At 33.7% G+C, this 19,655-nt stretch overlaps 1 pseudogene; it reads left to right on the top strand.

Moving 5' to 3' along the window:
• Window positions 1-579: 579 nt before the first annotated feature.
• On the top strand, window positions 580-1,927 carry LOC147917411 (WD repeat-containing protein 75 pseudogene; annotated as a pseudogene).
• The last annotated feature ends 17,728 nt before the right edge of the window (window positions 1,928-19,655 follow it).

The raw sequence follows: 19,655 nt of genomic DNA, 5'->3' as shown, positions 1-19,655 counted from the left end.
GGAGAAAACTAATATTTCCATGGGTACCCAATAGTCTGTCACTTAAGGCTAAAATCCAAGTATATCTCTTGGGTCCTTTCAACAAAGGCAAAGCTATGAAGAATGTGTACACCTATTGCACAGACACAATAATTTGGTAATTGGATTCCAGCTTAACCCAAAAGCCATTTACAGCTGTACTCTTGTTCCTGTGATGTCAAAATTAAACTGTGGGACTATATAGATGACATTCTGATAAAGACTTTCATATTGAACATAAATTTCATGCCTTCTTTGCTCTTTCCTATGAGAGACTATGGGAGACTGCATAGAAGTGGGTCATATAAATGGCCGATATCATAACCGGAGGAATTTTGATGTTAATAAGAAGCACACGTACCCATGTTTACATTGATGCCATGATATGGTCATGGATCTTGATTTTTCAGCACCAAGCATCAGTCTGACGAGCGGCCATTGTAAATTTGTACCCATGGAGTGACAAGATACTACAGAGAAGAGAGAGTTTATCTCCCACTTTGGAGATACTGTTGACCATCTCTTAGTCTTATCTGCAGGGTATTGGTTCTATACTTTATTATGATAGTGGAAGACAGAGATATCTTTAATAGCTTTATAATTTATCCAATAATTAAAGAATTGGTGATAAACAACACACCTGCTGCCTGCAGTTTTATTCTTTTCAGAGTGAAAACTAAATTATATACAAGATAGATATACAGCAAAATATATCAATTATTCTAGTCTAATCCAAATGGAGCTAACACGGGCTTTATTTGGTTGTCAATGTAACTTCCTCGCAGTACTGTAACAATAAAAAATGGAAATTCAGCTTGAATTGCATATGAAACCAGGGACACATAATAAGAAAACACAAGAGTTCTGTCCTTTCTTAACAAAAGCTTAATTTGCTACCTAAATATGGTAACACATCCTTCTGTTTCTGTCATACGGAAGAATATGAAACCCCCAGCTTTGTTCCAGTTAGTAAAGATTATCACTTCAAAATGTGAATATTAACAGATAATTCTGACACATGCAAAAACGCTATTGGTGGAAACTATGACTTTATGGGCAGTTACCACAAATACCAGGCAACTATTTGTTGTTTCTTAGAAGATGATTCTTTACTTGTTAGTTTTGAGAAAAAAAAGTCACAATATTACATTGAGAGGCATGGGAGTTTAAATATACGTTCTGTCAATAAACTGAGAAAATAAGGAACCTTTGGGAGATTAATGTGTCTAAGTATCTTCTTGGGACTACTGAAAATGGCATTCTTTGCTATTGGAATCTGCCCAGTTTTGCATTGGGATAGAGTGCAAAATTAAATGTTAGAGTGGTAGAACTTGATCCTAATTTGGAGAATATTGCTACAATATCTTGGTCTTCAAAAGATTAAATTTGTTTGTATTTAAGTCCAGTGAGAAAGGCCATTTTGTATTCAAAAGAATATCTCCAAAGAGGAAGTTCATTGGAAAGAGTTTGATCCTGGGGATATCTCTGAATCATTTACATCAGAAGTTTGCCAAAGAACAGATCACAGTTTTACTTACAAAACTCACAGTTTATTGACATTCAGATGAAAGTCTCCAGAAGAAACTTTGGACTGAATGTTCAAAGAGATGAAATTCAGTTCAAAGAAACAAACTGCTAGTAGCAGAAGAAAGTCATCCAACAATACCATTTTATTTCACGTACAGAAGCTCAGGCACCCACAAGATGAAAAAAGTACATAAAGCTTCGGGTAATGACTGGTACAACTACTTTAACAAAAAACATACCTGCAATTAGTGAGCTTCTTTCTGCTCTAGCCCAGGGATTGTCCTCTGTTTTCCTGTGCTCCATGTTTGTAAATTCATGGCTGCTTTCCAAAAGGAAAGTGATGACTCAGATAAAGAAAGTTACTTTATCTGACACTATATGATATATGTTTTGGATAAGACATTGAACATGAGCTAAAACTGAAAAAAAAAAAAAGAAAACCTAAGGAACTAAGGAAAGTAGATAACATCTAGAAAACTGTTTTCAGAATGACAGAATCTCAAACTTTGATTTTTGTGTTTATATCCCAAAACCAACATTTTAAATGTTATTTTTGTTCTAAAATAAAATATTAAAGTTGGAAAAGTAAAGTTAGGAACTAGAAGATGGGAAAAATAGAAGTATACAAGAGGTGAAATGAACATGGAACACACTAATATGTAGAAACTGGTATAACAAATTTTATAAAGATTATTATAAATTTAAATTAAATTAAAAAGTCAAAAGGGAATATTTGAAAATATCATATTGGTAGTAAAAATGATGGTATGTCTAAATATCTAGTCATTAATCCCATTTTAATTTAATGAATCTTGAGTTGTAGGTTGTAAAAAAATAAAAGAGATGCTAAATTATTTGTTTCATATAAGGGAAAGTCAGATGATATAATTTGGTTTCATCCTTTCATAGTTTATATATATAAAATAAAAAACCAATGTGATTGCTTATAGATAATCACTACTTTTCAAATCACTAGCAAATAGAAAATTCAACTTGGTTCATACGAAACATAAAGAAATGCAAATTATCAGAATGCATAAAACACAAAACAAGGCAGTATATTTCCAAGTATTTAACTTATAGTAACTAATTCAGTTTAATAAGAAAAAACCTTGAGATTAAATTGAAACAATAACTTCCAGCTATATGCTGTTTACCATTGTTTTGCTTAAAATAACTCAGAATAGTTAAAAATAAAAGATGAGAAAAAAATATGTCAAGTGAATTCATCCCCAAATTAAATGAGAGCAGCAATATTATTTGCAATCAAAAAATAATCCAAAGCAGAGAGCTGTGTTGCATATTATTCAAACACATGAACAATTCCATGTGTCCTAGTATATAATGCCATGCCCCCGATACCTTTTTCTTAAGTTTTCATTGATTTCAAATCCTCTTGTCTCTGGCGTCATCTGATTGGTGAACATCTATTTTTCACCAAAATTTAGTTCAAGAATCACCTTCTCTATGACCTCTTTCAAATAATGCCATCCACCCCTGCCCAACTTTCCAGACTTCCCAACAACAAATTGAACCTGTTCTCTGTTGTTCTATCTTCATCTACATATATTTCTTAAAGTTCTTATCTCTCTGTACAATACCATCTGCCAGCATATCCAAACAGATTGTGCCTTCCTTAAAGATAAAATACTATGTCTTATTTATCTTTGTGGCAGAGATGGGCTAGTCCTTCACAAAACCTATTTTCTTCAGTTCCTGAGCATACAGTTAGATAATATCTTTTCCAGCCTTCCTTGTAACTGGGTGTAGCTCTAAGTTCTAACCAATGGGGTAGGGGCAGAAACAATATACACACTTTGCAGGTCTTGTCCATACAAAGTTTCACTTATTCTCTATGCTGTTTTCGTTTCCTCTAGCTTGACGTAGATGACAATGGTGACTTGAATGATGGAAGAAGGTGGATTGCCTAAATCACCACTGAAAAAGAGGTCCTTCCTGCAGATTAGAAACATAGTTTTGGACTTCTCACTAGAGAAAAATTAATACAAACTTCTATTGTATCAACTAGTAAGATTTTGTGGTTTACCTCACATTGGCTAGCATCACACAACTTGATGCTGTTTTTGTATCCTCAACACTTGGTACTTAGTAATGTCTTAATAATAGATGCTGAAAGAACAAGTAACAAGTCCTTAACTATCTTCTGTTCAAAGTAATAACTTATACCTCCTATGAACACAAAGCTTCTCTTTTCAACCACCCAACATATCCCTTCTCTCCTAATCATCTGAAATTTGATGAATAATCAGTTACTACATCATTTAGAATCCCATGAACATTTCAGCTTCAATATTTTCACCGAGTCCGGAGAATGAATTGAGCCTAAATAGTTCTGTACTGTACAGTCACTTAATTTTCTTAATAAAATATTTTATATTTTCTAAAATTGGAATAATCATTTTGATAATATCGTATTCTCAGTTATAAATCTTTATTAAAAATTAATTCAAATAGGAAATCATATAAAAATTCTGCCTGTTGAAGTTGTTCTTGACTTGGAAGAACATTTAAGTTTTATAATACTCATAATTCCTTAAATTATTAATATATGGATGTATCCAAATTGCTTTTCAAAATACTGTATCAATATTGCTTTAGCAATATTTCATTGTCAAAGGGTAGTAGAGTGTTTCTAAACAAACTTTTTTGGTGGTAATACATATATGTTTTGAAACCATGTTGATTGTAATTTCTATGAAGTATATACAAATAGAATATGCAAAAACTTCTGTGTTAATTATTTTGCAACACAGTATCCATTATCATGATATCTTCTTTATATTACAAGACTGTGGGCAATTGTCTAACCCATATATTTTATTATCAGCTTCCAATTTTGATTATCTGACTCATATTCATTGAGAAAGGGGGCAGGGTTAAAAAAATGGAGATGAAAAGACCATCAGAAATAGTGGGTTTGCACAAGTACAAGTGTAATAAATGGGGAAGTATGAGAGATATCTGAAGCGTAAAACGTGATTGAATAGGTCACGAGTCAGGAGGGCTGAGATCAAGGCACAGAATAAAAGCTTCAGAGAGGAGTAGGAATCCATTGACTCATGAGGCTGAAGGAAATATGGTTACATGTAAATATAAAAAGATTTCAGTGCTGAAATAGTAAATAGATCTTCCATTTTAGTTAAGCAGGAAATCACTTTGCTTAGAGACAGGTTTAGAAAAAGAAAAGGGAAACCAGTTGGGAATTCGATACTATAAAGGCAGAAAGGCAAATTGTTTTAAGTAGATTGTAAGAGACATCGGGCTGGATCAGGGAGGGACCATGTCGTGTCGGTAGACAAAGTCTGAACTGGACCAAAAAGAGGCCACTGGATTCAAATTAATGATGCAACAATATCATTTTGAGGGTACTATATAGACAGATACCTACTTAATTAGATATTTTATTGAAGTAGTGAGAGACAGGGTCAATGATATTTTTAAAAATATATTTCAATTAAATATTTTCTATCTTTAGAAATAAACATAAGCATATTTGATCTACTCGAAATTTTCATAGCATGATGGAAAAGGCTCGATTGGTCAATAGTATCCTTTGTTATCTCATATGACAGGATATGAACTGAACACTGACATTATTTTAATATTTAAGAAGAAACTGTGAAGTGGAAAGGATGTTGACATTCACGTACAAAAGAAATAAACAAGCAAAGGGCAATATGAATCATTACTTGCATGCTAAACATAGCAGGGGCTTTTAGGCACCATATATGTGGTAAAAACTGTCTCACAACAAAACCAAATAGTGGAAAAGTTGAACCAGCATTGTGACAATGATATTTTCAAAGGTTAGGCAGACTCTAGTTCACAGAAATTGTATTCCTTCTTGGAAGCAGACTTAACTAAAGTGAATCACTGCTGAAACTCAGGGAAAGGATTAAATATGTGATGTGATTCTGTTTGCAAGGTCTACCAGGAGGCAGAGTCTCTAAACTTTATTTGCATATTGAAGGGAAAAAGTACCAGTATATAAAGCTACAACAGAGTTGTAGATAGGAGATAAATAGCATTCCTCCCAAAAAAATCATTGGATGTTTTGGCTCCTGAGAAGAGAGGAAGTTGATCAGAGAGGGAAAAATAAGCAGAAAAAAGAGATGTGGTTGAGATCTTATTAATAGTGTAATGGAAATAAGCATAGTGTATACGTGGCCAATTGTATTGTTTGAAATATCTGTTGCCCCCTTTCCCTGTGGAAGGATGTGTCCCTGGCCCACTAACATCAAGCTTAGCTATGTGATTTGTTTTGGACAATAAAAGTGGACAGAAATGATGTGTGAGAGCCACAGCCAAGGTTCTGCTGTGAAGATGATGTGGGGCAGGGCATCAGCACAGAGCATGAGCGAGAAGTAAACATTTTCACTTTAAGTCACTGAAATTTGGAGGTTACTTGTTATAGCAATGTAATATAGCCTATGCAATATTGTGGATTTCTTTTTGCTAAACAGCACTGAAAAAGACTCCACATAGCACTACAGCTCACCTTAGGAATAAGAGAAGAACTTGAGAGAAAATATTCGTCCTTGCATTTAGACAAGTACCCCTTCTTATCAAAATTATAAAGAGGCTCCCAGGGAAGCACTACTTACAGAATGCAAGGAAACAAATGCCTTTGCAAATGAAAGTAGAGAAATGTGGACCTTAGCTGAAGGCAAAGAAGGAGATTGATATCTCGGAAATCACAGTGTGACAGGTAACAATTAAGTGGAAATGGATATTTAGAATGGGAGAAAGCAATATTACGATTTTTATAAATCCAGTCGTGTGTTCCTATTTGTGATTCCTTTATCAGTGGAGTCCATATTTAGTTTTATTTTTTTCTTGATCTATATGCCCTTTCAACAACACACAGTATGTAACTACCGCTACCCATAGGTGAATGGTTCTCAAAGCTGGTTCCCATCTCAAAATCCTCCTTTATGTTTCAGATCCATATCTGAACCATAAAATATCTCTATATATCAACCATTAAATATCTCTACATAATATTCGATAGGCAACTTCCCATCTTTCATCTGGACTAATGGTAATAGCATTCTTTACTACCTAGACCAAAAACTCTGGAGTTGTTCTAAACACCTCTGTCATTCAATTAACGGTCAATAAGTTGACTTGATTCCATTTCTTTAGTCTTCCTTTGCTTCGAGCCTCTGCTGCCTATGCTCCTCATTATTTCATCTGGATGTCACAATCACATCTTAGTTTCTTTGCCTCCAGGCTCACTACAAGCTATCAGTCCTCCACACTATCACTTATGAGTTATCAAAAATGTAAATTTGACCAGATAAGTGCCTCTTCTGCTTTTAAACTCTTCAGTGAATCTCCATTTTCTAAAAAAAAAAAAAATTCATAAAACTTTGTAGCACATAATTCCAGGGACTTCATGATCTTCTCTAGTTTCTTCTCTGAAATAATTTTCTATCACTTCTTTCATACAATCTACACACAAAGCTTATTAATCACTTTCACTTGCAAAATATTCCTTCATTATAAAACAAAAACTATATGTAGATATGTCAGAAATATGGTGAAAGAATATTCAAATACACTAAAAAATGGTATTTCCTCCATATTTATCTGATAAAGCTTTTCGTGTCTAATCTTCAGCAAAGCTGTTTTGATTATTTCTTTGTTTTTCATGGCATTGATGTGTACAGTATCCAGGGAAAGAAGGCAATTATCGATACTGTCTGAAACTATGCAAAATCATCTCAACCACAAATAATCAATCTAGTCCCACTGCACATCTAAGCAGATTTCAGTACATTTTCACATAGTGTCCACACTGACACAAAAATGAGTTGATGTTGTGGCTGTTATTTCATAGTCTGTGTACACACAGTTTGTGGAATATAGCGTTTTTAAAGCAGACTCCACTCATATCTGATTCAGGGAATTAATTTAAACTAACCAAATATTTTTTAAATGAATCATTCAAGTTGTGCACAGATAAACTTAGGACGAGTAGTTTATACATGTGCCTCAAGCTTAAGAAACAGCTTTCTATTCTCATTGTTTGTCACAATAGGGGGTTTCAATGGATGAATGGCTTTGAGATCACATTAAATGCCTCGCAGCCTATCCAGATGCTAGAATAAAAATGTAGGAAACAAATATACCCTTGTGGAAACCAGTCCTTTACAAATCTAGGTGCAAAGATCCACTTCAGGGTATTAAAAAAGAAAAGGGCCACTAGACCAATGATGCCTCTCCCTTCTTAATCATAATTTCAGTCATCCTAAAAGTAGGATAAAGCCAGAATTCAGACAACAGAAAAAGGGAAATAAATGAATGCACTCGATCATTTTTCAGTCTTCTGAATTTTGACATATATAGCTGAGGCAAATGGGATTCTTACTTTCCCACACACAGTAACACTGAAAGCAAATGATTATATTAGTTTTACCTATGATGAAAAATACAAGAAATATTTAAAACTTCTCAAAGTCAGAGCACCTTTTTCTATATCCCTTATATTAATAAATCATTTTTAAAGTTTTGAATACTATTTTTTCTAATATGTAAAGCTAAATTTATCTGGTTTACAACATTTCCTGGATATATATATTTAGGTGAAAATATTTTATACTTGGCTTTCTTAATAATTCTAAACACAATTAAATTTATTTTTACTCTCCTCTACCGTTATTGAACGCATGCCCAGGTGAAAAGAATTAATTTTTTATAAATGTAAAAAAATCATACTTTGGAGAATAACTGTTTCATTGGGCAAGATCATAGACACATGCCAAATACAAATTATTTTTTCATAACTGCACTAATGCTTCCCCTCCATTCAGTTGAATAATTGAGTTTATGGTGCAATACCTCAGTGTCACTTAAGATTATCTCAACTTGCAGAGAGGCTGTTGACTCTCTGAATCCCCAGATAGCATTGAGCATGCTAATAGAGAATGGAGCAAGATAGAAAGAAAGGCAATCAAACCAACCAACAAACAAAAAGGAAAAACGTTTGTATAGCCTGTGCAGATAGGAGGGGAAAGGAAAGATAAAAGCTACATCAAGGAGTTTCTGGAAAGAGTAGTTTGCATTATTTTCTCTCAGGTTCCTTTTTCGTCAATTCATTCCATCATCCACTAAAATCTGATTTTTCTCCTCATCAAATTCCTTATCTTATTTTTTAAAAATGTAGTGATTAAGCATGAAATTCCTCATATTTCTCACCCCTTCCTTGAAATTTACTTACATCCACATCTGGTATGAAGCCAACTCTATCCATCTATATTTATTATTCCAAACTTTTCCTGCTCATACAGTATTTTTGTAGCCTCCTGTTGGTAGCCTTCAACAGCTCAACCTCTCAGTCTCACAAATTAGTCCTTTCTCTTAAAACTAGTAATATATGTTCATGTCTTTAAAGAAAAAGTAAATTAAAAAGTAGAAGTCTCATAGAATTTCCTTCCCCTCAAATGGAACAAAGTTAGTAAAAAAAAAGAAAGACTAAAAAGAATAGAAAATATCTATACCAACAGTTACCAAACCAGGAAGAAAGAAAGAAAAAAGGTGCAAAGTATAATTTATTTAATTTCAAGAACTGGAGGTCAAAGAACTGAGGAAATGCTTTCAGATTGGCACAGAGAACCAGAGGAAGATTTCTTCCCTACATTACATCGCCTCCCCAGAATCCACACTGTTGAGATGACCGAACCTGTGAAGTTTTAGTAATATGCCAGAAATTTCAGATAAACCAATTAGATGAAAGTCTATATATGTTTGGACTATTGAAACTGGCTGCTGGGGAGAAAACAGTGAAGTTGGGAAAGCAGACGATGAGTCTGATTCTCTAAGAAGGAACTGAATCTTCTCTGCAAAACTACCCACATCATAAGGGTGTGTTATATAATAAGTTTGCGATGTCCTCTATTGTGTAAAAAAATTAACCGAGTAAGAGAAGAGAGGGGAGTCCAGGCATTGTAACAAAGCCTGCCCACATCCTTACTAAACAAACCCCTCCCTTACCTTTTTCTTTGGCTACAGAAATGTCAGAGAACACAAAATTCCTTGCCCTCACAACGTATTTGAGGGAAAATCAAACCACTCTGAGATAAAAGAGGAAAGAGAATCAAAAAATCATGAAAAATTACATATGGACAGAGACACCCATGTGCAAACCAGATGAAAAGATATAATGCAGAAAATGTTTAAAACACTGCAGCATGAAAGAAAAGAAGGAAGAAACAACAGATACACAGAAAAAGCCCATGATAACAGGAAAATTTAAGGAACCCAAGAAAATGCCGTAGATCGAGATAAAATCACAAGGTCTTAAAGATGACATGATAAAACAACAACAACAAAAATCCATATGAATAGTAAAATTCTAAACTTAAGAAAACATATTGAGAACCAAGGAAATATCATTAAAGACTTAGCAAATTAATTAGAAATAGCAAGGATTAGTACAACAATACAGAAAACTGAATTATCATAAACAGGGCTTTAAAAACCATAATGAATATTAATGAAAAATGACAAATTGATTAAGCAGTTATATATAAAGTAATATAAATGAAAGACAAAGGAAATTCAACATAAACTATAACCCACATTTCTGAAGCAGAAAAGTCAACAGATGGTAAAGAAGATTTATTCAACAATATGCTCCAAAAGTATTTCCATTAAATTGGAGGAATTTAAAAATTGAGTTTTGATAATATGAAGCACTCTGCTCCAGGGACGTTTGATGCAGAATGTTCAGTACACAATACATCGTACATAAGTTATTCCTCGACTATAAAGAAATCAGTGAGCAAAACAGAAAAAGATTCCTTATTTCACAGAGCTTTCATTCTTTTGGAAATACAGCATAAAATGTGCCAAGTCAGTGACAGAGTTAATTCTAGATGATTTGAACAAGGTATTTTCTATGTTCTTCTTTGATCTTCTATTTCTAAAGTTTCTGAAAAAAAATCCACGAGCTGGCATTCGCTTTTGCTAACTCCCTTATCAACCAAATTTTTGTTTCTCCCAAGACTACTTTCTGTTTACTGTAAATGTGCTGGAACGTGTTATTAAATATTTACATAGAACTTCCAAAATTCTAGAAGGAGAAAAGAATAACACTTCAAAAACATATACTTTTAAAAAATGATTACAAGAATACATTGTAGAGTAAAAGAACCATCTGGCTTTAGATATACTAGAGAGGCAATTTTAGGATGTGGAATGTGGACTCAAACTCTGGTTCAAGACCAGCCTGTGCTGTTTAATACTTGGATGACCTTGAGAAATTCACTTCAACATCCGTACTTTGGTTTCTCTAACTACACAATTTGGATAATAATGTCTACCCCATAGGATTAGCGTAATAAAGTATGCACTGGGCTTCACGTTCTTCCTGTAATAACTACAGGATACAAGTTAGTTCTTAATGCTATTTTCATTTCCCACTTACTCTTCTTTTGTTTTATAAGTCAAAAGCACATCTGGAAAATGATTTAGGCACCAGTGGTGCTCAATACTGCATACACATTAGAATCACTAGGGAAGCTTTTTAAAAATACAGATGCCTGAATCCCATCACTAGGGATTCTTATATAATTGGTCTTGGGAGGAAATGAAGCCTCATTTTTTTTTTTTTAATTTCCCCACGTGATTCTTATGTGCAGCCAGGTTGAGACCCACTTATTAAGAAACACTTCAAATGTTATTGTCTGACTATATTATGTTTAATTCCTTTAAATCCTTTCATTTACATTCTGTTGAGTTGTATTTGCCCTATAAAAACATCCACTATCAATCAAGTGCAAATCCTTGTCAATTTACCTCCTAAATATTTCTCAAGCTCACCCTCTACTCACTTTCCCTCATATTAGCAGTCTGGCTTCATCATTTTCCACCTGGGTTATTAAATAGTTTCCCCAGTGCTATCTCTCTTTCTGTGATTGCTCTTCTCAAATTTCTTTTCAGGCCAGCAACAGAATCTCACTCACCTGCTAAGTCTTTTCAATGCTTGCCTATCAAGCAAGATGGAGCACCAGCTCTGTGCCTTGCCCTTCAGTGTCCTTCACCACTTTTCTCCTGCTCACCAACGAGCATCATCTCTTGCCACTGTCACCACACAATCTGTGTTCAGGAACCATCAAACTGGTTGTAGTGTCATAACACGACATGAAATGTTGTGTATCTTTGCTTATGCCCGAGCTGTTCCTTCTGCTTGAAATGTCCTTCCTTTCTTTCTTTTTTGGGATCATCCTTTGAGATTTATTTCAGAAATTCAGTCCTTCTGAAAAACTCCTCAGCTCCTTGATCTAGGCAAACAACACCTGCCCTATGCTCATAAACTCTCATTGCATCAACATTCATTAAAATTCTTCCATTAGACTATAAGTTTCTCAGCAAAAGTGTAGCATTTATCCTATCTTTGTATCCCCAAAGGTTAACATACTACCTGCGGCAAGCAATAAATATGAATTGATTAAATTGGTCAAAGGAACAGAAAAGTATGTCAGTGGAGACTTTGTACTTTTTAGAGTAGAAAAATCTCTCATTGTAAACAGCAATTAAGAACATTTTTACTGAGCTTTTAAGAATTTTTTAGTATTATTTATAGCTAAAACTAACTTTAGGATTATTGCATACGGTGACGGAAATGTACTATACATTTTATAGAGTCATGATTTGCATCCTGGAATATATGGATACATGAATGAGATCCCATCCCTTTGCATTGTGCAGGCCATACATGGTGACCTAGGCTAGTGATAGTCAAATATGCTAATATATTGAAGCAGTAACTATTTAAATTTTGGTGTTACATCATGCTTATAAATTAGTAGGAAAATATTCATCTCAAATTAAGTCAAGATCTTTTTAAAGTAGCAGAATTAAAAGTGTCATATTTTTTAATGTTGTATTCCTTAAATCTATTTTACAACAATAGTGTTTCACCAAGGAGCCCTCATTTAACAATCTATCACTTTTAAAAAAAGGTATTCCTTTTCTGTTCAAAATATTTTTGTGTAATTATTTTAATCATGAGAAAGAAATTTTTAAAATGACAGGTTATCAGACAGCAGAAATATAAAAAATTAACCAGATATTTTTCTAGATTTAAATGAACAGCTAGGAAAAACTAGTTCTAAGACCATTCTTTCATAATTCATTTACCGTGTTGTGACAGATATATGTCACATTCAATTTTCTTCTTGAAAAGATCTTTTGACTTTGCCCTACCCAGCAGCCTTCTGACCTGCCTAGATGTCACCCATAGCTTGAGTTTACCTCATACAATGAAGAGCCAAGCATCACAATGAAAGAGGGTCTCAGAAGTATTCTACAAGCATGAGCTTGATGGGATCATGTCAGAAATGGCAAATCAACAGATTTTAAGAATTGGAGGCTATCTTCCAGACTTTATTAAGATGATAATTAATCACAACTTGAGTTTGGTACATTTGCAAGCAACACAAACAATCTGAGATCCCACACAGATGCCAAGCCTGAAAGATGACATGGATGGTTTGGAATGACAACCTATTCAGGGCATTCAGCACTTCCATTGTAGGGAAAGTATTGTCACCAGTCACACTGCCCAGATAAATGATGCATTCTTGACACTGAAGCCCCAAAATTGCCTGGGATCATTCTAAATGCTGTCACAATTTTTTCAGGCTATAAAAATATTCTTAATGCTGGTACTAATTACTTGATAGTTTCCCTACACCTTTTATGGTTGTAAAATGGGGAATTTATTTTGATAGTATAATCAGATATTTTGCTTCCATGTATACAAGAAAGGCATTGTAAATATAACCTCCAATTTCCTTAGAATCCACTTTCAAATTCAACAATCCAGTTTGAAGAGTCAGATATAAAGTGTCCTGTATTGTGGTTATAACAAAGTCTTTTTGTTAGGATACACGGTACTCTGTTCCAAAATTACCACAAAGAGATATCAATAAAGACAAGTTTAATTTTGGACTTCAGTTTACTCAAGAACCAAGCACATTTGAGGAACCACTTTGTTATTTTACCAACTTCATTGTCATATTTGATCATTCTCTTAAGGAGTCTTAGGCTTTCTACCAAATTTGTAGACAGATGAACAGTAAAGGTGGAGCTACCTCAGTATAAGTACACTTATGACTAAGATATTGAGGAAAGACCACTTGAATCTGTATTTGACTCATAATCTATTCTGATGGAATAATTTGATATATGAACTAAGATGTAGGCACAAACCTTATATTATATGTAATACATTGAAATAAATCTTGATATGCCCCCAAATAGGAATGATCAAGTAAATCATGATGCATTTTTATTATGAAATGCACACTTTCATTAAAATGTTGTTTATTAAGACATTGAAGATATTTAAGACAACATAAAATGTCTTTGATATAGCACTAAACAAGAAAAAGGACACAAAATTGTATATCATATATGACCTAAAAATGTAATAACATATGCATAGGAAAAATAGAGAATAACACGAAGATGTCATGTAGTGATTATCTCTATCAGGGAATTATGGATGATTTATTTTACCTTTACCTGGAATTGCTCTGCATTTTGTTTTTTTGCTATAAATCACTTTTATAACAAAAAATTTAGAAAACAATTAATTATGATAACACTAGATAACGACAAAGAGAAATATGCTAAATTTTTATGTTTTAAATTATTTTTATGTTGTATTTAGGTTGAGAGGAGAGATTATATATATATGAACAATAAATTTAAAAATATTAACTTATTTAATCCTTATAGCAACCCTACTGAAGCAGGTTCTATCATCATGCTTGTTTTATAATGGGGAAACTGAGGTATGGAACACTAAGTAACTAAGTAATTTATCTAATGACAAAGATTCTTGGTGATAGAGCTGGGATTCTAGAGCACATGCTATTAACTAATATGTTATACTCCCATTCATAATGGCTATGTAAATTTTATCTGCTTTATAAATTGACTAGTTGGTAGTAATTTGTTGCATGTTAAAATAGGCTTTGCTCAAAAACCAAATTAGCATTTATAAAACCACCCAAAAATAAAATTATTCTGCTACTTTCATTCATAGTATCCAAATCTATTGAGCCATTTTGTTTTAATAAACTTGAGGACTGATGCCTCTCAAGAAGCACTTTCTCAAAATGTGTGTTCATGCCAATTGGCCTTAAAAGGTTTACAAGCCTGTTTAATTTTTTAGATTTACTTAAAATGGTACAGAATATTAACTACCATAGCCAGCATTTTATGGTGTCTATGGAAGTAATTTCTTTTACATTGGCCTTGTAAGCATTTTTCGATTGAAGACAAACTTTTTAGAGAGACTGCTGAGCCTGAGTTATAAATGCTAAGTCCTTTTTATCACAGCTGGTTCAGTTTAATCACTCAACATGGATAACCACGTGGTGAAATGCACCTTTCCTCTGTGCATATTACTAAGCATTATTGTTGGGCGACATTTGGATTTGTTACTTTGCAGCTGCCAGATATGCCTTGTTATATATTGCTTAAACATGAGTTTTCAAGAACATGAATAAACAGTGTTTTTGATAACAATAGCTATCACACTTACAAGGAAGTGGCCTGTAATTTACCAAGTTTTCAGTTGAAAATGTAAAGAAACTATGCTAAATAAGCCCTGCACCAGAACAGATGTTCCCTGTTTGGTTTTCAAAAAGTTTACATAATTTAAGTGATGTACAGTTTTCAATAAACGCATTTCCATAAACATAGATTATTTTCATTTTCAGCAGCAAACATTTACTGTGCCTTGATATGTGCTGCAAATTGTGCTAGATATTATAATGAAAAGATACAGTCCCTGTTCTCAAAATTGGGTATGGGACAGGATAAATCATGGAAAAAACTAAGTGGCTGGTTGGCTAGATGAAAATGACTAACAGCTAGTTAAACAGATAGATAACGTGGGAATTTGGAATCTGAAATCTTAGTTGAATCCTCTCTTAACAAGGGCAACTTTCTTAATTCCACAAATTCTGTAATTACACATTTGTAAAATTAGGCTCAATGGGAATAAAATTAAATAATATACATAAAACAAGTCACAATAAGCAATAATAATAGTGGTAGATGTCATTATTTTATGAGGAAAAGGGCAGTAGATTTTGGATCCACTGCTGTGTTCATTAGGCCTTGGTTAATTACTGGCTTTCTGCAGGTTTATGATGAATATGGGTTTTAGAAGGAAGGTAACATAGAACAATTGCTTCAGGAAATCGAGAGCGCTAATACAGGCTAAAGCTAAAAGGAAAACTTTCCCAACAGGCTATAACTTGAGCTGTACATAGAGAAACATTTTTGGAATTATATAGTTCTCGAGAAAGTAAAAAGGCAATCCAGGGATAGCCAGTTCTGGAAACAGACATATAAATGTTGAAATCTTAACAACTGAATATATAAGCTCGTTTGTATAGGCAATGAACACAGGAATCAAATTTAAGAAATAGCTAGAGTGATCCAGGTATGAAGATTCTCATAAGTCAACATAATGCCCTCCAAGTTCATCCATGTTGTCACAAATGGCAAGGTTTCCTTCACTTTATGGCTAAATTATATTCCATTTTGTATATATACCACATTTTCTTTACCCATTCATCCTTCAGTGGACACTTAGGTTGTTTCCATTTCTTGGTTACTGTGAATAATGTCACAATGAACACGGTAGTGCAAATATCTCTTTGAGATGCTAATTTTGCTTCCTTCATATATATTCCCAGAAGTGGGATTATTGAATCATATGGTAGTTCTCTTTTTAACTTTTTGAGGAACCTCCATACTGTTTTCCACAGTGCTGCACTAATTTACATTTCAACCAACAGTGCCCAAGTGTTCCCTTATCTCCACACCCTTGCCAACATTTATTATATCTTGTCCTTTGTTTTTTTTTTGGTGAGGAATATTGGGCCTGAGCTAACATCTGAGCCAATCTTCCTCCATCTTTATTTTATATTGGGACACTGCCACAGCATGGTTTGATGAGCAGTGTGTAGGTCTGCTCTTGGGATCCAAACCTGTGAACCATGGGCCACCAAAGAGAGCACCCAAACTTAACCACTACACCACTGGGCTGGCCCTCTATATCTTGTCTTTTTGGTAGTAGCCATCCTAACAGGTATGAGCTGACATCTTATTGCGGTTTTGATTTGCATTTCCTGATGACTAGTGACGTTGAGCACCTTTTCATGTACCAGTTGGCCATTTATATATCTACTTTAGAAATAGGCCTAGTCAGGTCTTTTGCCCATTTTTTTTATTGATGTCATAACAGTTTATAACATTAAGAGTCCAGTTGTACATTATTATTTGTCAGTCACCATATAAATGCCTCCCTTCACCCCTTGTGCCCACCCCCTAACTTCGTTCCCCCTGGTGACCAACAAACAGTTCTCTCTGTCCATGTTAGTTTATATTCCATATATGAGTGAAGTCATACAGTGTTTATCTTTCTCTGTCTGGCTTATTTCATTTAACATAATACCCTCCAGTTCTATCCATGTTGTTGCAAATGGGACAATTTTGTCTTTTTTATGGATGAGTAGTATTCCATTGTATATATATACCACATCTTCTTTATCCAATCATCTGTTGATGGATACTTGGGTTGCTTCCACTTCTTGGCTATACTGAATAATGCTGTGTTGAACATAGGGGTGCATAAGCCTCTTTGGATTGTTGATTTCAAGTTCGTTGGGTAGATACCCAGTAGTGGGATAGCTGGATCATAAAGTATTTCTATTTTCAATTTTTTGAGGAATCTCCATATTGTTTTCCATAGAGGCTGCACCAGTTTGCATTCCCACAAGCTGTGTATGAGGGTTCCTGTTTCTCCACATCCTCTCCAACACTTGTTGTTTTTTATCTTGGTGATTATACCCATTCTCATGGGTGTAAGATGATATCTTAGTGTAGTTTTGATTTGCATTTCCCTGATGATTCGTGATGTTGAACATCTTTTCATATGCCTGTTGGCCATCTGTATATCTTCCTTGGAAAAACGTCTCTTCATATCCTCTGCCCATTTTTTGATTGAGTTTTTTGTTGTTGTTGTTCAGTTATGTGAGTTCTTTATATATTATAGAGATTAACCCCTTGTTGGACATGCAGTTTGCAAATATTTTCTCCCAGCTAGTGGGTTGTCTTTTCATTTTGATCCTGGTTTCGTTTGCCTTGCAGAAGTTCTTTAGTCTGATGAAGTCTCACTTGTTTATTTTTTCTTTTATTTTCCTTATCCAAGTACACATGTTTTGCCGATTTTTAATTGAGTTATTTGGCATTTTTCTATTGAGTTGTATGAGTCCTTTATATATTTTAGATATTAGCTCTTTATCAGATATGTGATTTGCAAATGTTTTCTCCCATTCCGTAGATTGCCTTTTCATTTTGCCAATTTTTTCTTTTGCTGTGCCAAAGCTTTTCAGTGTATGGATGTACCTGGAGGGCATTATACTAAGTGAAATAAGTCAGTACAGAAAGACAAATACTGTATGATATCACTTATATGTGGAATCTAAAAAAAAAAAAGTTGAACTGATAGAAATAGAGTAAATTGATAATTGCCAGGGGCTGGGGGGTGTGGGGAAAATGGGGAGATATTGGTCAAAGAGTACAAACTTTTATTTATAAGAATAAATTCTGAGGATCTAATGTACAGCATGTTGACTATAGTTAATAATACTGTATTGTATATTTGAAATTTTCTAAGAGAGTAGATCTGAAGCATTCTCACCAAAAAAATAATTTTGTGAGGTGATGGATGTGTTAATTAACTTGATTGTGGTAATCATTTCACAATGTATAGGTACATCAAATCATCGTGTTGTATATTTTAAATATATACAAATAACACAGTGTACCAATAAAATAACAAATCACTAAAGTTCTGTGGATGAAAAGATAATGTGTATAAACAGTATTTGAGAAGTACAGAATAAGTACTAGAAATCCACTAGAAAATACTGAAGAAAAGCAAAGAAATAACTATCCTAAACATGCTGAGAACATACTATACCTTTAAAAGTCACTCATTCAAAGGACCAAGAAGAAAGTTCAAATACAGAGGGAATCCTTAATGAAATTTAGAGATATGTTTTTTTTCCAGAATATCGCTAAAAATTAGAAGTTATAAAAATATGAAATGCAAGCAAAAATGGCAAGATAAAAGGCAAAGAATCAAAGGTAAGGACCACAAAAAAAAACTATAATTGACCAGAAAAATTAAAACAGCATTAAATTCAATAAGTTAACTGATTAATGAAATGACAAGTAAATTTCATAAGTACTCACAGAATTAGGGAAAGCAAAAAGAGATGAAAACAATGAATAAGGATTTTGACTAAAAAGGACCAAGAAAAATGAATGAAGATGAGAAATAGTCATTTAGTGTAAGATTCTAAAGGAAAAAAAGGAACAGAGACAATAACGAAGAAATTTAGAAACAAAAAATTCTAAGATTAACATTTATAGATCTGATAATATGTAGGGAATAGCACAAATAACTGAAGATATATTTGATTTAAAAAGGGAAGAAAATTGAAAAGTTAGGAAAGAGAAAATTGTACAATTAGATAAAGTAAATAAAGTTTTATTGGATCAATGTTCCATCCATCCTTTCCATACCGTTCATGTCTGCTTTCAAACTAAAATGCTAGATTTGAGTACTTGTAACAAGGACCATATGACCCATGAAGCCTAGAATACAGGCAGGCATACCTTGGAGATATTGTGGGTTCGGTTCCAGAACACCGCGATACAGCACATATCACAATAAAGTGAGTCACAAGAATTTTTTTGATTTCCCAGTGCATATAAGAGTTATATTTATACTTCACTGTAGTATATTAAGTGTGCAATAGCATTATGCCTAAAAAACAATGTACATATCTTAAATAAAAAATATTTTATTGCCAAAAATGCTAACCATCATCTGAACCTTCATTGAGTCATAATCTTTTTGCTGGTGGAGGGTCTTGCCTTGTAGTTGATGGCTGTTGACTGATGAGGGTGGTGGTTGCTGAAGGTCGGGATGGCTGTGACAGTTTCTTAGAATAAGACAACAGCAAAGTTTGTTGCATCAATTGACC

This window comes from Ceratotherium simum, chromosome 3 (genome assembly GCF_057802395.1).
Source record: "Ceratotherium simum simum isolate JZ-2026a chromosome 3, ASM5780239v1, whole genome shotgun sequence".
NCBI classification, from domain to species: domain Eukaryota; kingdom Metazoa; phylum Chordata; class Mammalia; order Perissodactyla; family Rhinocerotidae; genus Ceratotherium; species Ceratotherium simum.
This window is presented reverse-complemented; position numbering and strand designations above follow the sequence as displayed.